Source organism: Rhinichthys klamathensis, unplaced genomic scaffold (genome assembly GCF_029890125.1).
Source record: "Rhinichthys klamathensis goyatoka isolate OS25496 unplaced genomic scaffold, OSU_Roscu_1.1 h1tg000232l_1, whole genome shotgun sequence".
NCBI classification, from domain to species: Eukaryota; Metazoa; Chordata; class Actinopteri; order Cypriniformes; family Leuciscidae; genus Rhinichthys; species Rhinichthys klamathensis.
Window position 1 is genome coordinate 1,597,760 of NW_026606756.1, and position 20,576 is coordinate 1,618,335.

The window sequence follows — 20,576 nt, forward strand, 5'->3', positions numbered from 1 at the left end:
GCCCAGACTGAAGCGCAGTTTGCGTTACGAGAGATCACCGCGGATACAACAAAGTATTACTACGTTGTGTCGGCTCTAGGTAATGCAACAGCATCGAGAGTGGTGAGCCTTCTTACAAACCCTCCGGAAACTGAGAAGTATGCAGCACTCAAAGCCCACCTGTTAAAAACGTTCGGACTGACGGACGCTGAGAGAGCCGGTAGGCTTTTCTCCCTTCAAGGATTGGGTGAAAGCAAACCGTCCGAGCTCATGGATCATATGCTGGATCTTTTGGGTGAGCACAGACCCGATTTTCTTTTTATACAGCTTTTCCTGCGTCAGCTGCCCTCACATGTGAGAGCTGCATTAGCCAACACCACAATCACTGACTGTCGGAGACTGGCCGAGGAGGCTGATAAATTTTTCCTGGCGAGTCAGGGACATTGCGCGGCCGCGCTTTTTCCCGCGCACATCGCTTCGGTGACACGGGACGACTCCACCTTTATCGCGGCTACCACTTCTCGGCGGCAGCAGTCTTCTGGCCACCAACAACCTTCAGGCTTGTGTTTTTACCATGCGAAGTTTGGAACTAAGGCTAACAAATGTCGCCTACCATGCAGTTTCGGCGGGTCGGGAAACGCAGGGGCTGGCGCTGAGTAGTGGCCATGAGTGTCGGCCGCGTAGGCAGGCTGCTTTTCATCCATGACAGCATCTCCGGACGGCGTTTTCTGTGCGACACAGGAGCACAGAGGAGCGTCCTGCCTGCATCCCGTTTGGACATGGTGACTGACAGCCACGGCCCCCCTATGGAAGCTGCCAATGGAAGCCCCATCCGTACTTATGGACAAAGGTACGTCGAATTGTGTTTCGGAGGACAGCGCTTCGGCTGGAACTTTGTTACAGCAAAGGTGGCCGTTCCCCTCCTCGGTGCTGATTTTTTGTGTGCACATGGACTGTTGGTAGATGTAAAGAACCGCCGCCTGATTGACGCCGTCACGTTTTGTTCTTATACATGCACGCTCAGCGGGCCCGACTCCATACGACTGTCTAGCATGCTTTCAGTTTCTGATGATTTCCACCGTCTGCTTGCCAGGTTCCCAGCTCTCACTCAGCCCACTTTCTCTGCATCTGCCGTGAAGCATGGTGTGGAGCATCATCTCGCCACTACTGCTCCGCCCGTGTATGCCCGTGCTCGGCGCCTCGACCCGACCAAGCTTGCCGTTGCAAAGGCTGAGTTTGCTAACATGGAGCGCCTCGGAATAGTCCGCAGATCCGACAGCCCATGGGCATCGCCTCTTCATATCGTCCCCAAACCTGGTGGCGGCTGGCGTCCGTGTGGTGACTACCGGCGGCTTAATGAGGCAACGGCACCTGACCGATACCCAGTCCCGAACATACAGGATTTTTCAGCACACCTGTCTGGCAAAGTGATTTTTTCGAAGGTGGACCTTGTTAGAGGTTATCATCAGGTTCCGGTACATCCACTGGACATTCCCAAAACGGCAGTGATCACACCGTTTGGTTTGTTTGAGTTCCTGCGCATGCCGTTCGGCCTTAAAAACGCAGCCCAATCTTTTCAACGACTCATGGACTCTGTGTTGCGGGACCTGCCTTTCCTTTTTGTGTATTTGGATGACATCCTAGTAGCGAGCACGTCCAAGTCTCAGCACCTCGCGCACCTCCAAACCCTTTTTGAGCGGCTTAGCCAGCATGGACTGATTGTCAACCCCGCCAAATGCCAGTTCGGCTTGACCACCATCGACTTCCTAGGACACAGAGTCACTAAGGACGGGGCAGTCCCCCTCCCGTTAAAGGTGGAGGCGGTCGCACAGTTCCCGCGCCCTCTCACTGTCAAATCCCTGCAGGAGTTCCTCGGTATGGTAAATTTTTACCACCGTTTCATCCCTCGAGCCGCTCAGCTCATGCAGCCTTTGCATGAGGCCTTGAAGGGTAAACCCAAGCACGCTGTATCCTGGAATAAGAGTAGAGACAGGGCTTTTGCTGCCACTAAGACAGCCCTAGCTAACACCGCCATGTTGGGACATCCTTCTCCAACAGCCCCCATCTCCATCTCCTCGGATGCCTCGGACTATGCTGTTGGTGCTGTATATGAGCAGTGGGTAGACGGGGCCTGGCAGCCGCTGGCTTTCTTTAGCCGTCAGCTGCGCCCCTGTGAGCGGAAGTACAGCACATTCGACCGGGAGTTGCTGGGTCTCTACCTCGCTATCCGACACTTTCGTTCCCTGCTGGAGGGCCGACATTTCACCGCTTTTGTGGACCACAAGCCGTTGACATTTGCCATGGCCAAGGTGGCTGAACCGTGGTCCGCCCGCCAGCAACGTCATCTGTCCTACATTTCTGAGTTCACCACGGACTTGCAGCACGTCGCCGGTAAGACCAACCGAGTGGCGGACTGCCTATAACGGGCTGTGGCTGGGGCAGTCCACCTGGGTTTGGATTACGACCGCATGGCAGCGACTCAGGCCACAGACCCAGATGTGCAACTCCTGAGGACCTCGGCTACAGGGTTGCAGCTCGAGGACGTGGTTTTTGGCGATGCCGGCACCAAGCTCCTGTGTGACATCTCCACAGGTAGTCCTCGGCCGGTCGTTCCCTCGGGATGGAGGCGACAAGTTTTTGATGCCGTCCATGGTCTCTCCCACCCGGGTACGAAAGCGTCACAGAGACTGGTGGCAGGGAAGTTTGTTTGGCACGGCCTCAAGAAGGACGTTAGGGATTGGTCTAACACCTGTGTTGAATGCCAACGGGCCAAAGTCCATCGCCACACTAAAGCCCCGTTAGGGTCTTTCTCGGTTCCGGAAAGACGTTTTGACCATGTAAACGTTGACCTGGTTGGTCCTCTGCCCTCCTCTCACGGTTTCACATATTTGTTCACCATGCTTGACAGGACCACCCGCTGGCTCGAGGCTGTGCCTTTGACGTCAGTGACGTCTTCCGAAATGACACGGGCATTTATTGGCACCTGGGTTGCACGTTTCGGCACTCCTTCGGACATTTCCTCTGACCGAGGCGCACAGTTTACTTCTGAGCTGTGGGCCGCTGTCGCACAGAGCCTCGGAGTGAAACTCGGAGGGAAACACCCGCAAGCTAACGGACTCTGTGAACGTTTTCATAGGTCAATGAAGGCTGCCCTGCGCGCTGACCTCAAAGACAGCAACTGGGTCGACAAGCTCCCGTGGGTGATGCTGGGCATCAGGACCGCGCCAAAGGAGGACCTTCAGTCCTCATCCGCGGAGTTGGTTTATGGACAGCCACTGCGGGTACCAGGGGATTTTGTCCCTAGCACCACGGTTCCCTGGTCTGCTACTTTTCAGCGGTCCACTCTACTGGACAATGCGAGGCTTTTCGCACCTGTCCCTACTTCCCATCACGGCCTTCCTCAGTCACACATACCCGCTGGACTTCAGACGGCTGACTACGTTTTCATTCGCCACAATGCCCACAGGGGACCTCTACGTCCGCCCTACGAGGGCCCATTTCAGGTTCTGGAGAAGGGGGACAAACATTTTGTGGTGGACAGGGGCGGGAAACCGGAGCGACTCTCCATTGACCGCCTCAAACCGGCTCACTTGGACGTGGCCAGGCCCATTGACCTGGCCCAGGTCCCACGGCGCGGACGGCCTCCTGCTCTGCCCCCACCCCTTGCTCCCCTCCCTCCCAAGCCTCCCACACTCCATGTCCCACACCCGTGCCAGGGCGGGTTGCCGGCTGCAGTGCGGTCTCCTCCTCCTTCCGTGCAGCGCATCCGTTGTGGCAGGTTGATACGCCCACCTCCCCGTTGACTGTTTGGTTCTCCTGATATGGTGAATCCTGGGGGGACGTGTGTAGTGACTTTGACATACATAATTCACCTTTGTTCTTGGCATTGTTCCTCACTGTTTAGGGATCGTGGTCCCTTTAAATGTTCTGTATGCGTGATGACGTGAGACGCTAGTCAGCGCCATTTTGGAGTTGAGTGTTTTTGTTTTCAATAATAAACGATACACGCATTCGTGTGCTCAATGTGAGAAGTTGTCTCTTGCGATTTACTACAATTTCCACAATGTTCTCAATAAAACATTAGCACAATGTTCCATAATAACAGAGGAGGAACATTATCAAGTCAACGTTCTCAAAATGTTATGAGGATATCATTGAGGCCTGAGATGGCAGTGTTTTTTATAAAACGTTCTTGTAATGTGACGTGTTAACAAAACTAGAACGTTTTAAATTTAACATTGAGGATGTTGTTGAGGTAAAAGTTGGTAGAATGATCTTTTATAAAACATTGACACAATGTTCCATAATGACAGAGGAGGAACATTATCAAATTAACGTTCACAAAATGTTTTGAGGATATTGTGATGATCTGTAATGTGGTGCGGTAGAAGTTGGTAAGGTCCCGCGACATCCATCGAGCGATGTCATAATCCAGCCCGTTCGAAAACAGGCCCATGAGCTGGATATCATCTAGCGCTCCCAGATGGCAAATGGACAGAAAATCCTTTGCGTACCTTTGGACGGACTGGCCCTCTTGCAATAACGTCGACAGGTATTCTCCCAGAGCCCGGTTGCGGAACACTGTTTGAACTGTTCCGCAAAATGTTTACAAGAGACGAGAAGCTGATTGGAGGCCACTGTAGATCGACGTTTAAAACCACCAATCACAGCGTGATTTTCCCATGACGTAAGAACATTTGAAATCGACAAACAGCGCAAATAAAGTAACGTTTTTGTTGAATAAATCGATAAACAGCTCAAATAAAGTAACGTTTTTGTTGAAGAAATCGGCGCAAAATGTCCGTTGTCTAAAAATTGCCTATTTGACACATTGGCCCAAAACAACAGAACTCCTGGTCAACGGAACTGAACTCTTTCACAACTGTAAGTTTTTTTGTGTATTTTTTTCAGTTTACATAGCTTTCTCTTATCCTTGATATATCAATGTCTTTCAGTATTATATCTTTTTTTCTTAGAATTGTATGACAGTCGCAATAAATCTGAGTGTATGTTACTTTTGAATAACAGCTAGATTTGTTTTAATGCAGACTCCAAACTGCCTGTTTCAAGATGATTATAACACCGATGACACAATAAAGTCTCAATTTACAACAAAGGTAGCCTACTATAATACTGGTATTGTGTTCTATGCATACGAATACTGTATTTTTGCTACTTAAAAGTGTTAATCTTAATATGTCTTTTGAAAGTAAAAGTTAATAATATTTCAGTAATTCATAAAGAGGTAATGGAAAAATTGGAAAGAGCATTCAGTCTAAAACAATTTTCAGTCATTTGTGTTTCTAGCAAATATTGTATGTTCTTGTAATATCGTTGTATGTTGACAGACCATGTTTTTCCAGCAAATATTTCAGGTAATTACTCTGGTGCTGATGGTCCATATAAAGGACACAATCTGGCAACTATTGAAGCAAACATAAACCTGCAGAGGTGAATGGATATGGGAGCTAAAGAGCCTTGTAACTGGTAAGTGGTTTTGTAGATATAAATATCTTCATAGAATTACCTTTATATTACAGTAGGCTACAGATTATAGTAATCTTGTTCAAATGTTAGGAAATAATTTTGTTGGTTTAAGAAAGCCAACATATTGTTAACCTATTTAAACTAAATATTATTATTATTATGATTTCTGAGACATAAATGTTCAACTCTTAACTCCTAGAGCTTTAGTGCTAAAAGCACCTAACACAGACCATAAAGGATCTCATCCAAAAGACATCCAAAAATGAGAATTAGCCCATGATTTACGCACCCTCAAGTCATCCTTGGTGTATATGACATTCTTCTTTCAGATGAATACAATCGGAGTTATATTAAAAAAATGTCCTGGCTCTTCTGAGCTTTATAATGGCAGTGAATGGCCATCTATAAAAGCGCATCCATCCATGATAAAAGTGCTCCATACGACTCTGGCGGGGTTATAAAGGCCCTTTGAAGCGAAGCAATGCATTTGTGTAAGAAAAATATCCATATTTAAAACTTGATTGACTAAAATTACTAGCTTTAAAATAACTAGCTTAGCATTTATTTATTTCTGCTTTTAAAGTAACTAAAACTTACAGCTTCACTAATAGCAAAGAGACGCTGCACTTACAGGTATGATTAATTCACTCTAGAAATTGTTCTATCGCCAATGCATTCAAATGCAGTGCTACTTTATCTGTATCTGATTTAAAACAAGCAGAAATCTGTAAGAATTTCTGAAAGAAGAAATGTAAGGATCCATAGACACTATAACTGCTGTTATGTGAGAGCATAGCCTCGTGTGCATATATAATGTATATAACGTATGTAATGGATTAAGTATATGTTTTAAATTACAGAAACAAAAAAGATACTCATAAGGTATCATATTTATACTTTCAATAAATTAGTCTTTACATAATTTCTGATTACTAATTAGGCTGGCTAATTTTGGACGTTTTCAATGTCAATATTGCTTGTGATCTTAATGTATGTGTATTCTTTCTGTTTACACTTTTGCATGATCTTCTTTTTTAGACTATGAGGAAAAACTCTACCATGCACACAGAGAACAGAGTTCAATGCTGCTAACTGGGAGAGCAGCTGGAAAACTAGAAGAGAAGAACAGTAGAACACATATTAATACAGATGACTGGATTACTCTTCTGCAAGAACCAAGACAAGCAAAGACTGATGATGAGCGCTCTGAGCAAACACAGCAGTCAAGACGCATGAGTGACTTTACTGAGTTCTTCATAGTGTTGGGCATTTACTGTACGCATAACTTCTAATAATTTATCTGGATGCCATTTATAAACCTGTTAGATTTTGATGTTTTAGTTTCGAGATTAATACAATTGTATGTTATAACAATGATATAGCTAAGCATTTTTTTTTATTTTGTTTAATAGAACATTTTGGGAACAAAAAGAAAACTTCCCACTAAAAACTTTATAATAATGTTAGGGGATAATGTTCTAAAAATGTTATGATTAAACCTTTATAGAAGGTCATCACAAAACATTTTCAGAGTGTTCTTAGAGAATGTTATGCCATCTTTTAAAAGCATATTCTGGGAACAAAAAGAAAACTACCCGCTGAAAATGTTAGAACATTAGGGAATAATGTTCTAACAATGTTAGCATTAAACATATTTAGAATGTTTTTAAAGAATATTATTAGAACTTTTAGGAGAACATTCTGGGAACAAAAAGAAAACTACCCGCTGAAAATGTTATAAGAACATTAGGGAATAATGTTCTAACAATGTTAGCATTAAACATATTTAGAATGTTTTTAAAGAATATTATTAGAACTTTTAGGAGAACATTCTGGGAACCAAAATAAAACTACCTGCTGAAAACGTTATTAGAACACTGCATGGTAATGTTCTCAGAACATTTTTAGAACAAAACATTTCTAGCTGGGTGTTCAATATCTCTTAGAGTTCGATATTGATCTGTTTGCCATCTATTATGTAAAATACATATGCAACCTCCCTGGTCAATGTTTATGTGTCATGATTCTGCCCTCGTGTCCTTGATTTTCTCTTGTCTTGAGGCAGGATCATGACAGAATCATGTTTTGTGTGCAAGCACATGGTCTTGTGTTTTGTGCCATGTGCTTGTGTTGTCTCGTTACGTCACCCCGCCCCCTTGTTATCCTCGTCTCGTCATTATTGTCTAGTCAAGTTTCACCTGTCCTTGTCTAGTCAGCTTCACCTGTTCTTGTCATTAGTGTCTCCCTATATCATCCCCTTGTGTTTGCTGTCCTGTGTCGGTTCATTGTCATTCAATGTGTAATCTGCCTGTGTTTGTATCATTGCTGAGAAGTCCTTGTCAAGTAAGAGTTTTATGTCTGAAGAGTTGTATGTAGTATTTCCCAGTTCTTAGTCTAGTTATAGTCTTGCTTGTGAGAAAACCTTCCTTACCTCTGTTTTACCCCCTCGTGGGTTTTGTTTTCCCTGTTTTCTGTTATAAATAAACCTTGTGTGTTTGCATATTGTCTGCAATTGGGTTCATCCTTCCACCACATGACAGAATGAACCGACCAACAAAGAACCCAGCAGACAGTATGACCTCCCAACTCCAGTTCCAAACGGAGTTCCGTGAGCGATGCTGGTTGTCCGCACCAACCAACGGAGAACGGGTCATTTGCCCTATCCCGTCCCAGGGTGAGCAGATCATGAGGGATTATGCCCGCCTCTGGGATCTTTTTTCCCGGGAGGTTCCGCAGGCTTCTTCCTCGGGCCTTCCACCTTCTGCCTGCCTGCCAGCTATTCCCGAGGGTCGAATGATAGGCGTCGTGACGCTTGGGGATCAGGCTGGCGCCCTCACGACTCCTGGCACTTCATCTACCCCCTTCCGTCTTCGAGGGAAAAGAGGGAGGCGAACCTCGCGGGACTCTCCTTCAGAGTCCTCAGCGTCGGAGTCTATCCTGCCAGAGATAACCCCTTCTTCGCCCGACACAGTTCCCGCCGTGCTTCCCCAACCCGTCTCAGCTCCGGTGATGGTCGCTGCTTCTCGACCTAGGAGGAAGAGGGGAGCCTCCCGTTCTTCGCCTGCTGCAGTCACAGAGCCCGCTGCAGTCACAGAGCCCGCTGCAGTCACAGAGCCCGCTGCAGTCACAGAGCCCACGGCAGACAGCGCTTCTTCCGGTTCTGATTTGAGCGCTTCATCTGAGTCTGTTTTCATGTGTGCCGAGTCTGATTCTGTGAGTTCGGTTCCCGCTCCACAGCCGTCTGCTACGTCCCCTGTTATGTGTCCTGTTCCTTTTCCCGCTGTTTCCCCAGTCAGAAGTCTTGTCTCGCCACCCTCAGCTTCTCCTGTCGTGATTCCCTCTCCGTCGTCCACTGTACCTCCTGTCCCTAATCAACCCCGGACTGTTTCCTCCAAGACTCCTCATGTGTCCCGATCCAAACCTGCCCGGATTCCTCGCCCTAAGCCCTCAGCCCGTTTTCCGAAGACCCCCAGCACACCCATCCACCCTGGACCACCCCCCATGAACTCTGTGTTTCCTCCGCCACCTCTTCCTTGTTTGTTATTTTTATTGTTGCATCCTAACCCTGTTGTTGTGTTTTCGTGTTTGCCGTTACTGTTATTTGTCATGTTTTGTTGGTTTGTGTCGATGTCTCAGTCTGTCAATGTGTTTGATGTCCCCTTGAGGAGCGTCTGGTAGCCGCTCCTTAAGGTGGGGGTTCTGTCATGATTCTGCCCTCGTGTCCTTGATTTTCTCTTGTCTTGAGGCAGGATCATGACAGAATCATGTTTTGTGTGCAAGCACATGGTCTTGTGTTTTGTGCCATGTGCTTGTGTTTTCTCGTTACGTCACCCCGCCCCCTTGTTATCCTCGTCTCGTCATTATTGTCTAGTCAAGTTTCACCTGTCCTTGTCTAGTCAGCTTCACCTGTTCTTGTCATTAGTGTCTCCTTATATCATCCCCTTGTGTTTGCTGTCCTGTGTCGGTTCATTGTCATTCAATGTGTAATCTGCCTGTGTTTGTATCATTGCTGAGAAGTCCTTGTCAAGTAAGAGTTTTATGTCTGAAGAGTTGTATGTAGTATTTCAAAGTTCTTAGTCTAGTTATAGTCTTGCTTGTGAGAACCTTCCTTACCTCTGTTTTACCCCCTCGTGGGTTTTGTTTTCCCTGTTTTCTGTTATAAATAAACCTTGTGTGTTTGCATATTGTCTGCAATTGGGTTCATCCTTCCACCACATGACATTATGTGTATAGTTTTTGGAATTCTGTGTCAAATTCAAGGATCAGTTCATGACATATTTACAAAAAAAAATCTAACAAAATGTATATATTAAAAAAAAGTATTCTCTCATGTTAAGTTGCTAGCTTCAAAAAGTTAACATCCATGGTTAGTTTGATTTTATATTATATATATTGTTATTGTATATGAGTTATTGAAGTGTTATGGTAATACATTAATATAGTATTAAGTTATGTTATAAAAAATAGCTTTAAAGCAGGGGTCTCAAACTGCCGGCCCGCGGGCCATTTACGCCCCCCCCCCCCCCCCCCCCCCCCCCCCCCCCCCATGAAGTTGAAGAGAGAGCTAACGTCCCAGCAAAGCCTTTTCCACAAAGCCAAAAAGGATGCTGATGCTGCAGTTGAAGCAAGTTATGTGGTGATTGAGTTGATCGCTAAAGCAGGAAAGCCATTCACTGAAGGGCCGTTTATAAAGGAGTGTATGTTAAAAGTCGCTGAAATTCTATGTCCAGAAAAGAAGGGCTTGTTCAACAATCTCTCTCTATCGGCAAACACAGTGGCAGAGCGGATTAGCGAGTTGTCCAGTGACATTTATGATCAGTTGCGCGCCAAAGCTAGAGTTTTCACTGCGTACTCTGTGGCGCTTGACAAAAGCACAGACAAAACAGACATTGCGCAGCTAGCCATTTTCATCAGGGGTATAAATTAACAATTTGAAGTGACGGAGGAGTTATTAAGTTTGTGACCAATGCACGGCCGTACCACAGCCAACGATATATTTCAGCAGCTGTGCGACGCGATTGAGCGCGCTGGTTTGCCGTGGAACAGACTGGTAGGCATTACCACTGATGGCGCCCCATCTATGACAGGCAAAAAAAACGGGCTGGTAGCGCTGGTACAAAGAAAGTTAGAAGAGGAAAATGCAGATCCAGCAGTTGTTCTGCACTGCATTATACACCAACAGGCTCTGTGCAGCAAATGCTTGAAATATGAGCATGTCATGTCTGTTGTCCTGAAATATGTCAATTACATCAGGTCGAGAAGTTTACAGCACCGCCAGTTTCAGGCCTTTTTAGCAAAAAATTGAGTCAACATATGGCGATGTACTTTACTTTACTGAGGTGCGCTGGCTCAGCAGGGGGAATGTCCTGAAGAGATTTTTTGACTTAAGAGCAGAGGTAAAGAGATTCATGGAAGATGGTAGAATGGATGTTCCTGAATTTGATGATCCTAAATGGGTCATGGACCTTGCATTCTTGGTGGACATAACACATTCTTGGTGGAGCTAAATATCCTTAACTTGAAGCTCCAGGGTCCTGGTCAGCTCATCACAGCAGCATATGAAAGTGTGAAAGCTTTCTCCACAAAGCTGCGATTGTGGAAAACGTCTCGGTTACGGATGTAACCCTCGTTCCCTGAGTAGGGAACGGAGACGTTACGTCGGATGACGGAGAATGGGGGTTTCGCCAGAAAGCCAATCCTCTTCGAGTATTAAAAAACGAGCCAATGGCAAAGAAATGCCATGGGTCTGCGGAATTTGCATAATGTATCTCCGCCTCACCGCGTGAGTATTTAAGGAGAGACACCTGCAACAGCAGATCATGTCTTCGCTGAGGAGCCGAGACTGAACTCAGGCGTCTACCCAGCGGTACAGCGGAAGTGGCAGGGAGACGTAACGTCTCCGTTCCCTACTCAGGGAACGAGAGTTACATCCGTAACCGAGACGTTCCCTTTCGTAGTCACTCCGAGTTACGCCGGATGACGGAGAATGGGGGTCCCCGTGTAATCACGCCACCTTCACAGCTGTCTTCCAGTGCCCTGCGAAGTCTGACCTCCCTGTCGTGATTTACATTTACATTTACATTTAGTCATTTAGCAGACGCTTTTATCCAAAGCGACTTACAACTGAGGACTAAACCAATATGTGGGGTAGTGATAACCAATGATATAGGCACGGACGAAGGAGTCCTACTAAACACAGGAATACCAAGGTACACTGGGAAGCATATCTCAGGGGAGATATGCCGCAGCATGCCTACCCGTAGGGAGGACTTAAGAATACACATATGGCCCGAGGGGGCTACATATGGAGGAACACTGGAGTGACCAGCCCGTGGGGTGGCATCTACTTTCAACTCCAGGAGGGGCAAGGTGGCTTGCCGAGGGAAAGACACATGCTCAAAGAGGCTTACAGTGGAAATACACATGTGGGGGTTACTCAGAGGAGGAACCATGCACACGGAGGCACCTAGCCGACGCACAGGCAATAGACACTGGCGCCAGCGTCAACAGTGCTGGAGGAACTTAGGGCTTCAGAGAGGAAGGCTACCTGAGGAAATATCGCACGTATCCAGTCCGTGGAGTGGAGTGGCGAGCAAGCGAAGACACCTAACGGTTCCCATGTTAGCTTGAAAAAGACAGTACACGGCTCGTCGGCTGCAAGGTTCCGCACTCCTGGAATGTAAATAGCACGAAGGGACCTCAGGTGCTTCTGACTCCATAAGAGGAGGTGGCGTGCGAGTTGCGACATACGGCGAGAGCGTAGACCACCCTGACGGTTGATGTACGCTACAGTCGCGGTATTGTCCGAGCGGACAAGTACGTGTTGACCCAGGAGCAACGCGTGGAAGCGGTGCAGGGCAAGGCGTACTGCCAGCAACTCGAGGCAATTGACATGCATGAGGCGCTGGGGTCCTGTCCAGGAGCCCGCGGCTGCATGTCCATTGCACACGGCGCCCCAGCCCGTGGCAGAGGCATCTGTGGAGACGACAACATGCCTGGAAACTCGTTCTAGGGGAACTCCGGCCCGTAGAAAGCTGAGGTTCCGCCACGGGGTGAAGGTCTGACGGCAGGTCGGAGTTATTGGAACTCTGAGCGTACCGCGATGCCATGCCCACCTCGGGACCCGATCGCGAAGCCACAGCTAAAGCGGTCTCATATGAAGCAATCCGAGTGGCGTTGCCGCGGCTGCAGATGCCATATGCCCCAGGAGCCTCTGAAAAAGTTTCAGTGGGACCGCACTCTTGCCCTAGAACTGTCGAAGACAAGTCAGCAGTGAGTGTGCGCGCTCGCTCGTAAGCTGCGCGGACATGGCGACCGAGTCTATCTCCATACCGAGAAAAGAGATCCTCTGCACGGGGCAAAGTTTGCTCTTCTCCCAGTTGACCCGAAGCCCCAGACGGGCTAGGTGCCGGAGCACAAGGTCTCTGTGTTCGCAAACCTGATCTCGAGAGTGAGCTAATATTAGCCAGTCGTCGAGATAATTCAGGATGCGAACCCCGTGTTCGCGTAGGGGAACAAGGGCTGCCTCGACGACCTTCGTAAAGACGCGAGGAGACAGAGCCAACCCGAATGGGAGAACCGCGTACTGGTGTGCCTGCCCCTCGAAAGCAAATCGAAGAAACGGTCTGTGTCGAGGTAAAATGGAGACATGAAAGTAGGCGTCCTTCAGGTCTATCGCTGCAAACCAATCCTGTGGCCGCACGCATTCGAAAATGCGTTTTGGCCGTGAGCATCTTGAACGGCAGCCTGTGAAGGGAGCGGTTCAAGACGCGCAAGTCCAGGATTGGCCGTAACCCACCGGTTTTCTTGGGGACAATGAAGTAGGGGCTGTAGAACCCTGACCTCATCTCGGCTGGAGGGACAGCCTCGATTGCACCCTTCGCCAGCAGGGTAGCAACCTCCGCTCTCATGACCGGGAGGAGACCGTGCGAACTGAATCGCATAACCAAGCCTGATAGTTCGGGCGACCCAACGGGACAGATTGGGGAGCTCTAACCAAGCCCCCAAAAACTGATCCAGCGGAATCATCCGAGCCACAGGCGTCCCCCCGGAGGGGTAGCGAAGCGGAGTGACCGGCACAGGCAAGGGTGGCATAGCGGCCCTGAGCGTGTGCACAGCCAAGCTCCGCGCCCTGACAGAGGAGACCAGGGAAGGACCAGCGTTCCGCGGGGGTCTGCTCTGCCAGGGGTCTGGCGATAGAGGGGGATGAGAGTGGTGTGGTCCGGGGACGGCACGCACTGTCATCCTTGCCCTCAGAGACAGAGGAGGACGAGAGTGGCGAGGCATGGGGGCGTCGCGCACTGTCATCCGGCTCTGTGTGCTCAGTGATGGACATTTCGGTTCTTTCTTTAACCACATTAGGGTGCTGCCCACCCGTGGGTGAGCAGCGGGGAGTGGAGAACAAAAGATTCTCCCCCGGCCCTCCACCGGGGGAAGGAGGGGGCCTGCAACCGCCTCCTGGGAAAAAACCGACACCATCACTGAGCAGCCCGTCTCAGGAGCGCCGCTTAGCCTGGCGTTTAGCGGGGCGCGGGGCCTGAGGGGGCTGGGGCGCCTTCCTGCGGCTTCCTCCACGACGCGGCCCGGGTGAAGGCTGCTGCTGGGGCCGTGCGGGAGGGGCGGGAGCCGCAGGGGGGCACCCTCGGCGGCGAGCAGGCTGAGGCGTCTGTGCCGACGGCTGGGTGGAGGCAGCAGCTGGCCGTCGGGGCAGAATATGTTTAATCGCCTCAGACTGCTTCTGTGCGGTTGAAAACTGCTGGGCGAAGTCTTCAACCGCTCCGCCGAAGAGGCCGGCCTGGGATATGGGGGCGTCGAGCAGACGAGTCCGCTCAACGTCCCGCATATCGGCCAGGTTCAGCCAAAGGTGACGCTCCTGGACCACATTAGTGGCCATCACCTGACCCAGGGAGCGTGAGGCCACTTTCGTCGCCCGGAGAGCGAGGTCAGTGGCGGCACGCAGTTCGTCGAACGTCCCTGGGTCAGTCCTGCCCTCGTGGATGTCTCTGAGCAGCTGGGCCTGGTAGACCTGCAAGGTGCTCATAGCATGCAGAGCAGCAGTCGCCTGTCCTGCAGCTCTGTGAGACCTCGCCACCATAGATGACGAGAATCTACAGGCCTTGGACGGGTGCTTAGGATTACCACGAGAGGAGGCGCCCTGAGGACACAGTTGCATCACAACAGAGCGCTCCACCGGGGGAATCCCAGTGTACCCATGGACAGCTGCGCCATCGAGGGGAGGAAAGGCGGAGAAAGCTGACGAGCGTTCACGGGAGGTCAAAGGAGCCTTCCATGATCTCGACAGCTCCTCATGCAGCTCCGGGAAGAAAGGAATTGGGGTTGGCTGAGGCCGTGAGGCGGCAGCCGCACCCAAAAACCAATCGTCCAGCCGCGAGCGCTCGGGGCAGGGCGGAGGGTTCCACTCTAGCCCGATGCTCACGGCTGCCCGGGACAGCATGGCTGTCATCTCAGGATCCGACACGGGCAACGCCGTGACTCCCGAAGGAGGCAACTTAGCCGCATCCTCACTTCCCGAAGAATCGAGCCCACCTTGTGATGCCGCGATCGACATCGTGTCATCCTCTGGAGCGCCGAATGAAACACGCGGGGCTTCCGAAGAAGGACCCGCCTGAATCACCGCGGCACTCGCGGGTTGCAACACAGCGGAGGGGGGCGTGGTCCGAGGACGCATCGTCGGATTGCTCCACACCGTCACCCTCAGATCACCCTGTCCCCCAGCCGAACTACCACCTCTCGTGGAGGAAGCAGAACGGGTGGTGGACGCGGGGACTCTCACTGAAAGATCATTGAGTCTTAATCTAAGTGTTGCGATGGCCATGTTCCCACAGAAGGAACATGAGTCATCCACGAGCGCTGCTTTAGCGTGTTCAAAGCCCAGACACACAAAGCAGCGCTCGTGCCCATCAGAAGATGACAGATAACGACCGCAACCAGAAGAACACGGGCGAGACATCTTTAAAAAGACGTGCCACGTGCAGCTCTTTTAGGAGAGGAAAAACTCTGCAATGCTGAGGCGACCAGGGAGAAAACACAAAGTCAGGCAGACCACTGCACAGATCGCAGGCAATGTGCAGACTCGCTGGGTACCGCCGTCACACCAACACTGGAGAGTTCGCTCGTCTCGAAGAGGTGAGTCACTTGTAAACTCAGGTCTTGTGGCTGTGGAGTGAAGAGGTTCTCTTGGCTCCGAAGCGAAAACATGATCTGCTGTTGCAGGTGTCTCTCCTTAAATACTCACGCGGTGAGGCGGAGATACATTATGCAAATTCCGCAGACCCATGGCATTTCTCATGCAGACCCATGGCTCGTTTTTTAATACTCGAAGAGGATTGGCTTTCTGGCGAAACCCCCATTCTCCGTCATCCGACGTAACTCGGAGTGACTACGAAAGGGAACTCAGATTTCTGCAAAAAACCTCAGTCATTTCACTACATGCAGATCTCTTGTGGAGCAGGGCACAGGATTCAGTGGTGATGAATATGCTTCTGCTATTGACAACCTACTGGAGGAATTTGATCAGCGTTTTGCTGACTTCAAGTCACACCGTGACACTTTCCAGCTGTTCGCAGATCCCTTCTCAACTGACATGGAGAGTGTCCCAAGTGTGTTGCAAATGGAGCTTATTGACTTGCAGTGCAACAGTGAGTTAAAAACTAAATTCAGAGAGGCACAGGGAAAAGCAGACAAGACTGGACAGTTTTTGAGAGAGTTACCTCCATGCTACCCAGAGCTGTCCAAAGTGTTCAGTCGGGTAATGTGCCTTTTTGGAAGCACATATCTGTGTGAGAAATTGTTCTCAACTATGAACTTCAATAAATGTAAGTACAAGTCTAGGCTTAGTGACGCCCATCTTGAAGCTGTACTCAGGGTTTCAACTGTGACCTCCATCAGGGCAAACGTGGCTCAGTTGTGTGAGCAGAAGCGCTGCCAGGTGTCTGGCAAGAAATAGAATAGTGATAGTGTGCAAATGTTTTCAGGGATTGTGTTCACTGCAAGGTTGTTAGTTCAGTCCAATGTTCTGAAGTTATTTAAGTTAATATAAAGTAAGGGAAAAAGAGTTGCACTAACTGTTAAAATTATATTATATATTGTTAAATATATCTGTTTAATATACTGATGTTTACATTTTTTTGTCAAGAATGACACAAATATGTTAGTTACATAATCTGAAATAAATGAGAAAAGTAAATTTCCAGAAAAAGATTGTGCTTAAATGGTAAAATGGCCCTCCTATGAGCTTTCGTTCACAGCAGTGGCCCCCAGCCAATTTGAGTTTGAGACCCCTGCTTTAAAGGTACAATATGCAGGATTAGTCGCCACCAGGGGTCGCTAACCTCTTACAATAACAAAGGCGTATTTTAATGACGTATATTCCGCATTAAGAGGAATTATGGATCTTGTCATCAAGCTGATGGATCTTTTATGGATGAGTGAATACATTGATGTTTTTAACATGACTGTGGTCTGAAGCAGGGCGCGATTGCTAGACTTATACCAGCGCCACACGTAACGCGAGTCCCGCGGATATAAAGGAATAAGGACATTTCATTCTACCGAACTACACGCAAGTGCTGAATTAATACTCACACAGGTCAGTTTATCAGACGAATGAAACTTGATGTAACGCAGCGCTGTTTCACTTGCTCTAACAGTTACACTATCACACTAAACGGCATTGGTGGGTGGAATGTTGTTAGTTAGGTTGTGTGTTGGCTGTATGAGACAGTAAGCTAGATCAGCATTAGAATAACATACAGATCATATTCTAACTTTTCATCATGTTGAACTACATAACATTGATTAGTTTTATGTACATTTGCTCACCTGTCTAATAAAGTAACATGCAACCCTCGCGTCTGTCAAGTCGAAGTTAGTCGCGGACGTGGAGCTCTCGGCATCTCGAAAGATGTTGATCTTCGTTTTAGTCCTCTTTTTGTCTCAAAGTCTGCTTGTCATGGTCCTCCTGGCCTGCACCTTGTCGTGGTGGGTGGGCTTTTAACCAAGACAGGCCATACTGAATGTATTCTACTAGTATTTTTTAACCTTGTCATCTTTCTCTCATGTAGGGTGTGTGATGTCCCCTGCTTTTGTGTGTACTTTGTCAGTAACCGTACTCATGCTCATGTACTCATGTTGATGTGCCAGGAGCTGATTGCAGTATCCATCCTCCAGATGAGGAGCGTTCTGATCCCAGCTTCCATCATGGCTCTATATCTTCTCTGTCATTGCCTGCACCCTTTTGCTTTGCTTAGATTTTTGTTTAACTTGTACTCCCCCCTTATCCTATGTTATCCACACACATCCACATTATTATAATGTTTAAAAAATACCCATATAAAGTTGCAGTTCAGCTGTTTTTCTTTAAATAACTTAGTGTTTGTAGCAACTCACTTTTGATAAACATTAAAACAAAATTTAAAAGCAGTAATACTGCCAACTGTAAGCAGTTTACTGCATTTTAATGTGGCCTTTAAGGCAGTTAGCTAATGTATTTAAAAACAAATAATTTACCCTAGGTGTGAAATGAACTCCATCTTTCAAAAATAGCCCAGGACTGTCATGTCTAATGTGAGGGTGCTCAATCATGGGACTATTTAAGCTACGAACAAATGTGGCCATAACACTGTTAACAAACTTTCTAGCCATATTAAGTTTCACTGGATTGGCACCAGCCTTCCACCTGCACCTCTGGGTCACAGCTGAAAACATGATCTTCATGGAGTTTAAACTGGTGCAGGTCCTTCTAGCGTTCACCAGCTGGAACGCTGCTGACCACCCCCATGTCATTGCCGCCACAGTGGATGAGGAGGACATCCGGTGCTGCTCTTCCTCGCAGGGAGTGGGAGAAGAAGGGGAGAAGTCCTTTCCACCGCAGCCCACCACAACCAAACCAACAGACATGGACGCCTGCCAGACTGAGGTTGCTTCCCATGGTCTCTGCAGCTCTCTGGGCACCACGTCTGACATAGCTGTCACCAATGATCCACACTGTGTCTATGGAAGGAAAATAAATGAGTTTAATAAATGCATGAGGTAATGAAAAATAAGAATTTAACTACGAAATGTAGCTCAGTTTTTTTATGTTGACAATACTGTCACATGTGTGAGAAGTGAACATAGATGAAGGGAGCAACACCTCAAAATATACATGACAATCTAATTTGTTGTTGTCCTTTTAAGACAGACATTATAATATCAGCTGTCAAATAGCCAAGACTAGTACTTATAGTTTAAGCTATGTGCAGACGTGGTGCATTCGTTACGGGTGGCCATCACCTCAAAATCGATCACTAAAAAAAAAAATACACAGCTTGTAAAAAATACGCTAACTAATGTAAATGTGGTAATAACATTTTTAATGTTAGCTAATACGAATCTAACCCTATCTTAATAACGTTATATTCAGTTGACATCCAAATACACACTCATAAATGCAGGTTAATTGATTTGCTTCAAATTGTTTCTTTGAGATGCAAGTTTTTAAGTAAAGTTTTAACGTTAATTCTTATTCATGACAACTATTAACGTTTTCTGCAAGTCATTAAGTGTTAAAAATAAACGTTACCACATGTATTAAAAGTGCTGCAGTGTTTTAAACTTTGTGTAGTTTAATATCAATAACATATAAATAGTTATTTCAAGTTTTGTTGTGTAGGTTCAGGTTAATTTACCTAAACAGTAAGCTTGGTATGAATCGGTTCAAACTAAACCGCCAATATCTTCCATCCAAAGATAACTTGATCGCGTCGAGCTAGGTGGGCGTGGTTTCAGCAGCAGGCTCCTCGGCTCCACCCACGTCCCGCCTCTTTGCCCATTTTCGTTTTTTCCCTGTGTGACGACGGTCGGCTACGCCCACTTTAGGCTTCAAAAACGCTCTTCAGAAACCTACGGGTGACGTCACGGACACTACGTCCATATTTTTTTACAGTCTATGGTCGGCACCTTAGGGACGTACCCCTGTTTTGGATATAAGAATGCCTTGACCATCCCCGGTGCAAACTCAATGCAAGTGGGGGAAACCGAAAGGACCTGAAGGTTTCCGACTCTTTTGAGGGACGAAATAGCTAGCAGGAAGGTGGTCTTAAAAGTAAGAAATTTCTTTGAAACCGAATCTAAGGGCTCGAATGGAGCCCTAGACAGGCCTTCTAAAACTATTGCAAGGTCCCAAGCCGGCACCCTAGTGCGAGTTGCAGGCCTCAGCCTCAATGTGCCACAAAGGAAACGTGTGATCAGGGGGTCTCGACCCAACGATGACCCACCCACCAGGCCACTATGGCCGCCACGTACACCTTGACCGTGGATGGACATAGACCTGACGTAAAGCGCTCTTGCAGAAACTCAAGTACTGTGTTCACTGAACAGTTAACCGGATCCCACTGACGCTGGTGACACCAAGAAGTGAAAACTCTCCATTTTAGTGCATAACATTTCCTCATAGCGGGAGCTCTGGAGCTTAGAATGGTCTCAACAACCTCAGAAGAGCTCAACAACCTCAGAAGAGCTCTCAAAAACGAGATGTTGCATCTCAAGGGGTTATCCTCTAATAAAATGAAATGAAATATGAGTTGGGCCCCCTCAGGGGCCAAACCCAGAGTTTCCAAATCCCCTGCCGGGGGTGCGATATTGCGCCCCCTGCCTGAGACGGAAGGTCCCTCCTGATCGGGATCTCCAAGGGAGGGCCGTCGAGGAGAACAATTAGGTCTGCAAACCAAATTCAGCTCGGCCAGCATGGTGCTACTAGCAGTAGGCTTATTCCATCCTGGCGGATTATCTCCAGAACTCCTGGGAGCAGAGCAATGGGGGAAATTGCGTACAGACGCAGCCTCAGCCACATCTGCACCATAGCATCCAGCCCAAAGGGCTCCCCAGCTGGAGAGGGAAGCATCTGTCGAGATAACAACTCGATGGCAAAGAGCTCCCAACACTAGAACCTGGGACAAGAACCAGTGTTTCCTCCATATAACCAAGGCGCGGGGATACTGCCGCGTGATCTTGATCGTACGGAGTGGGTTTCCCTTCGGGGAGAACCTTCTGGTCCTGAGCCACCACTGCAAAGGTCTCACGTACAGCAGGCCAAAGGGTATCACATTGGA

At 48.2% G+C, this 20,576-nt stretch overlaps 1 long non-coding RNA gene and 1 pseudogene across 1 annotated transcript; both read left to right on the plus strand.

Annotated features, from left to right (window-relative positions):
• Positions 1-4,895: 4,895 nt before the first annotated feature.
• LOC130099641 (uncharacterized) lies at positions 4,896-6,718 on the plus strand. Its single transcript, XR_008808427.1, has 3 exons — positions 4,896-5,096; positions 5,355-5,459; positions 6,505-6,718. It is a non-coding gene; the product is annotated as an uncharacterized LOC130099641 (long non-coding RNA).
• A 3,294-nt stretch (positions 6,719-10,012) lies between these two features.
• Positions 10,013-16,432, plus strand: LOC130099625 (general transcription factor II-I repeat domain-containing protein 2B-like; annotated as a pseudogene).
• The last annotated feature ends 4,144 nt before the right edge of the window (positions 16,433-20,576 follow it).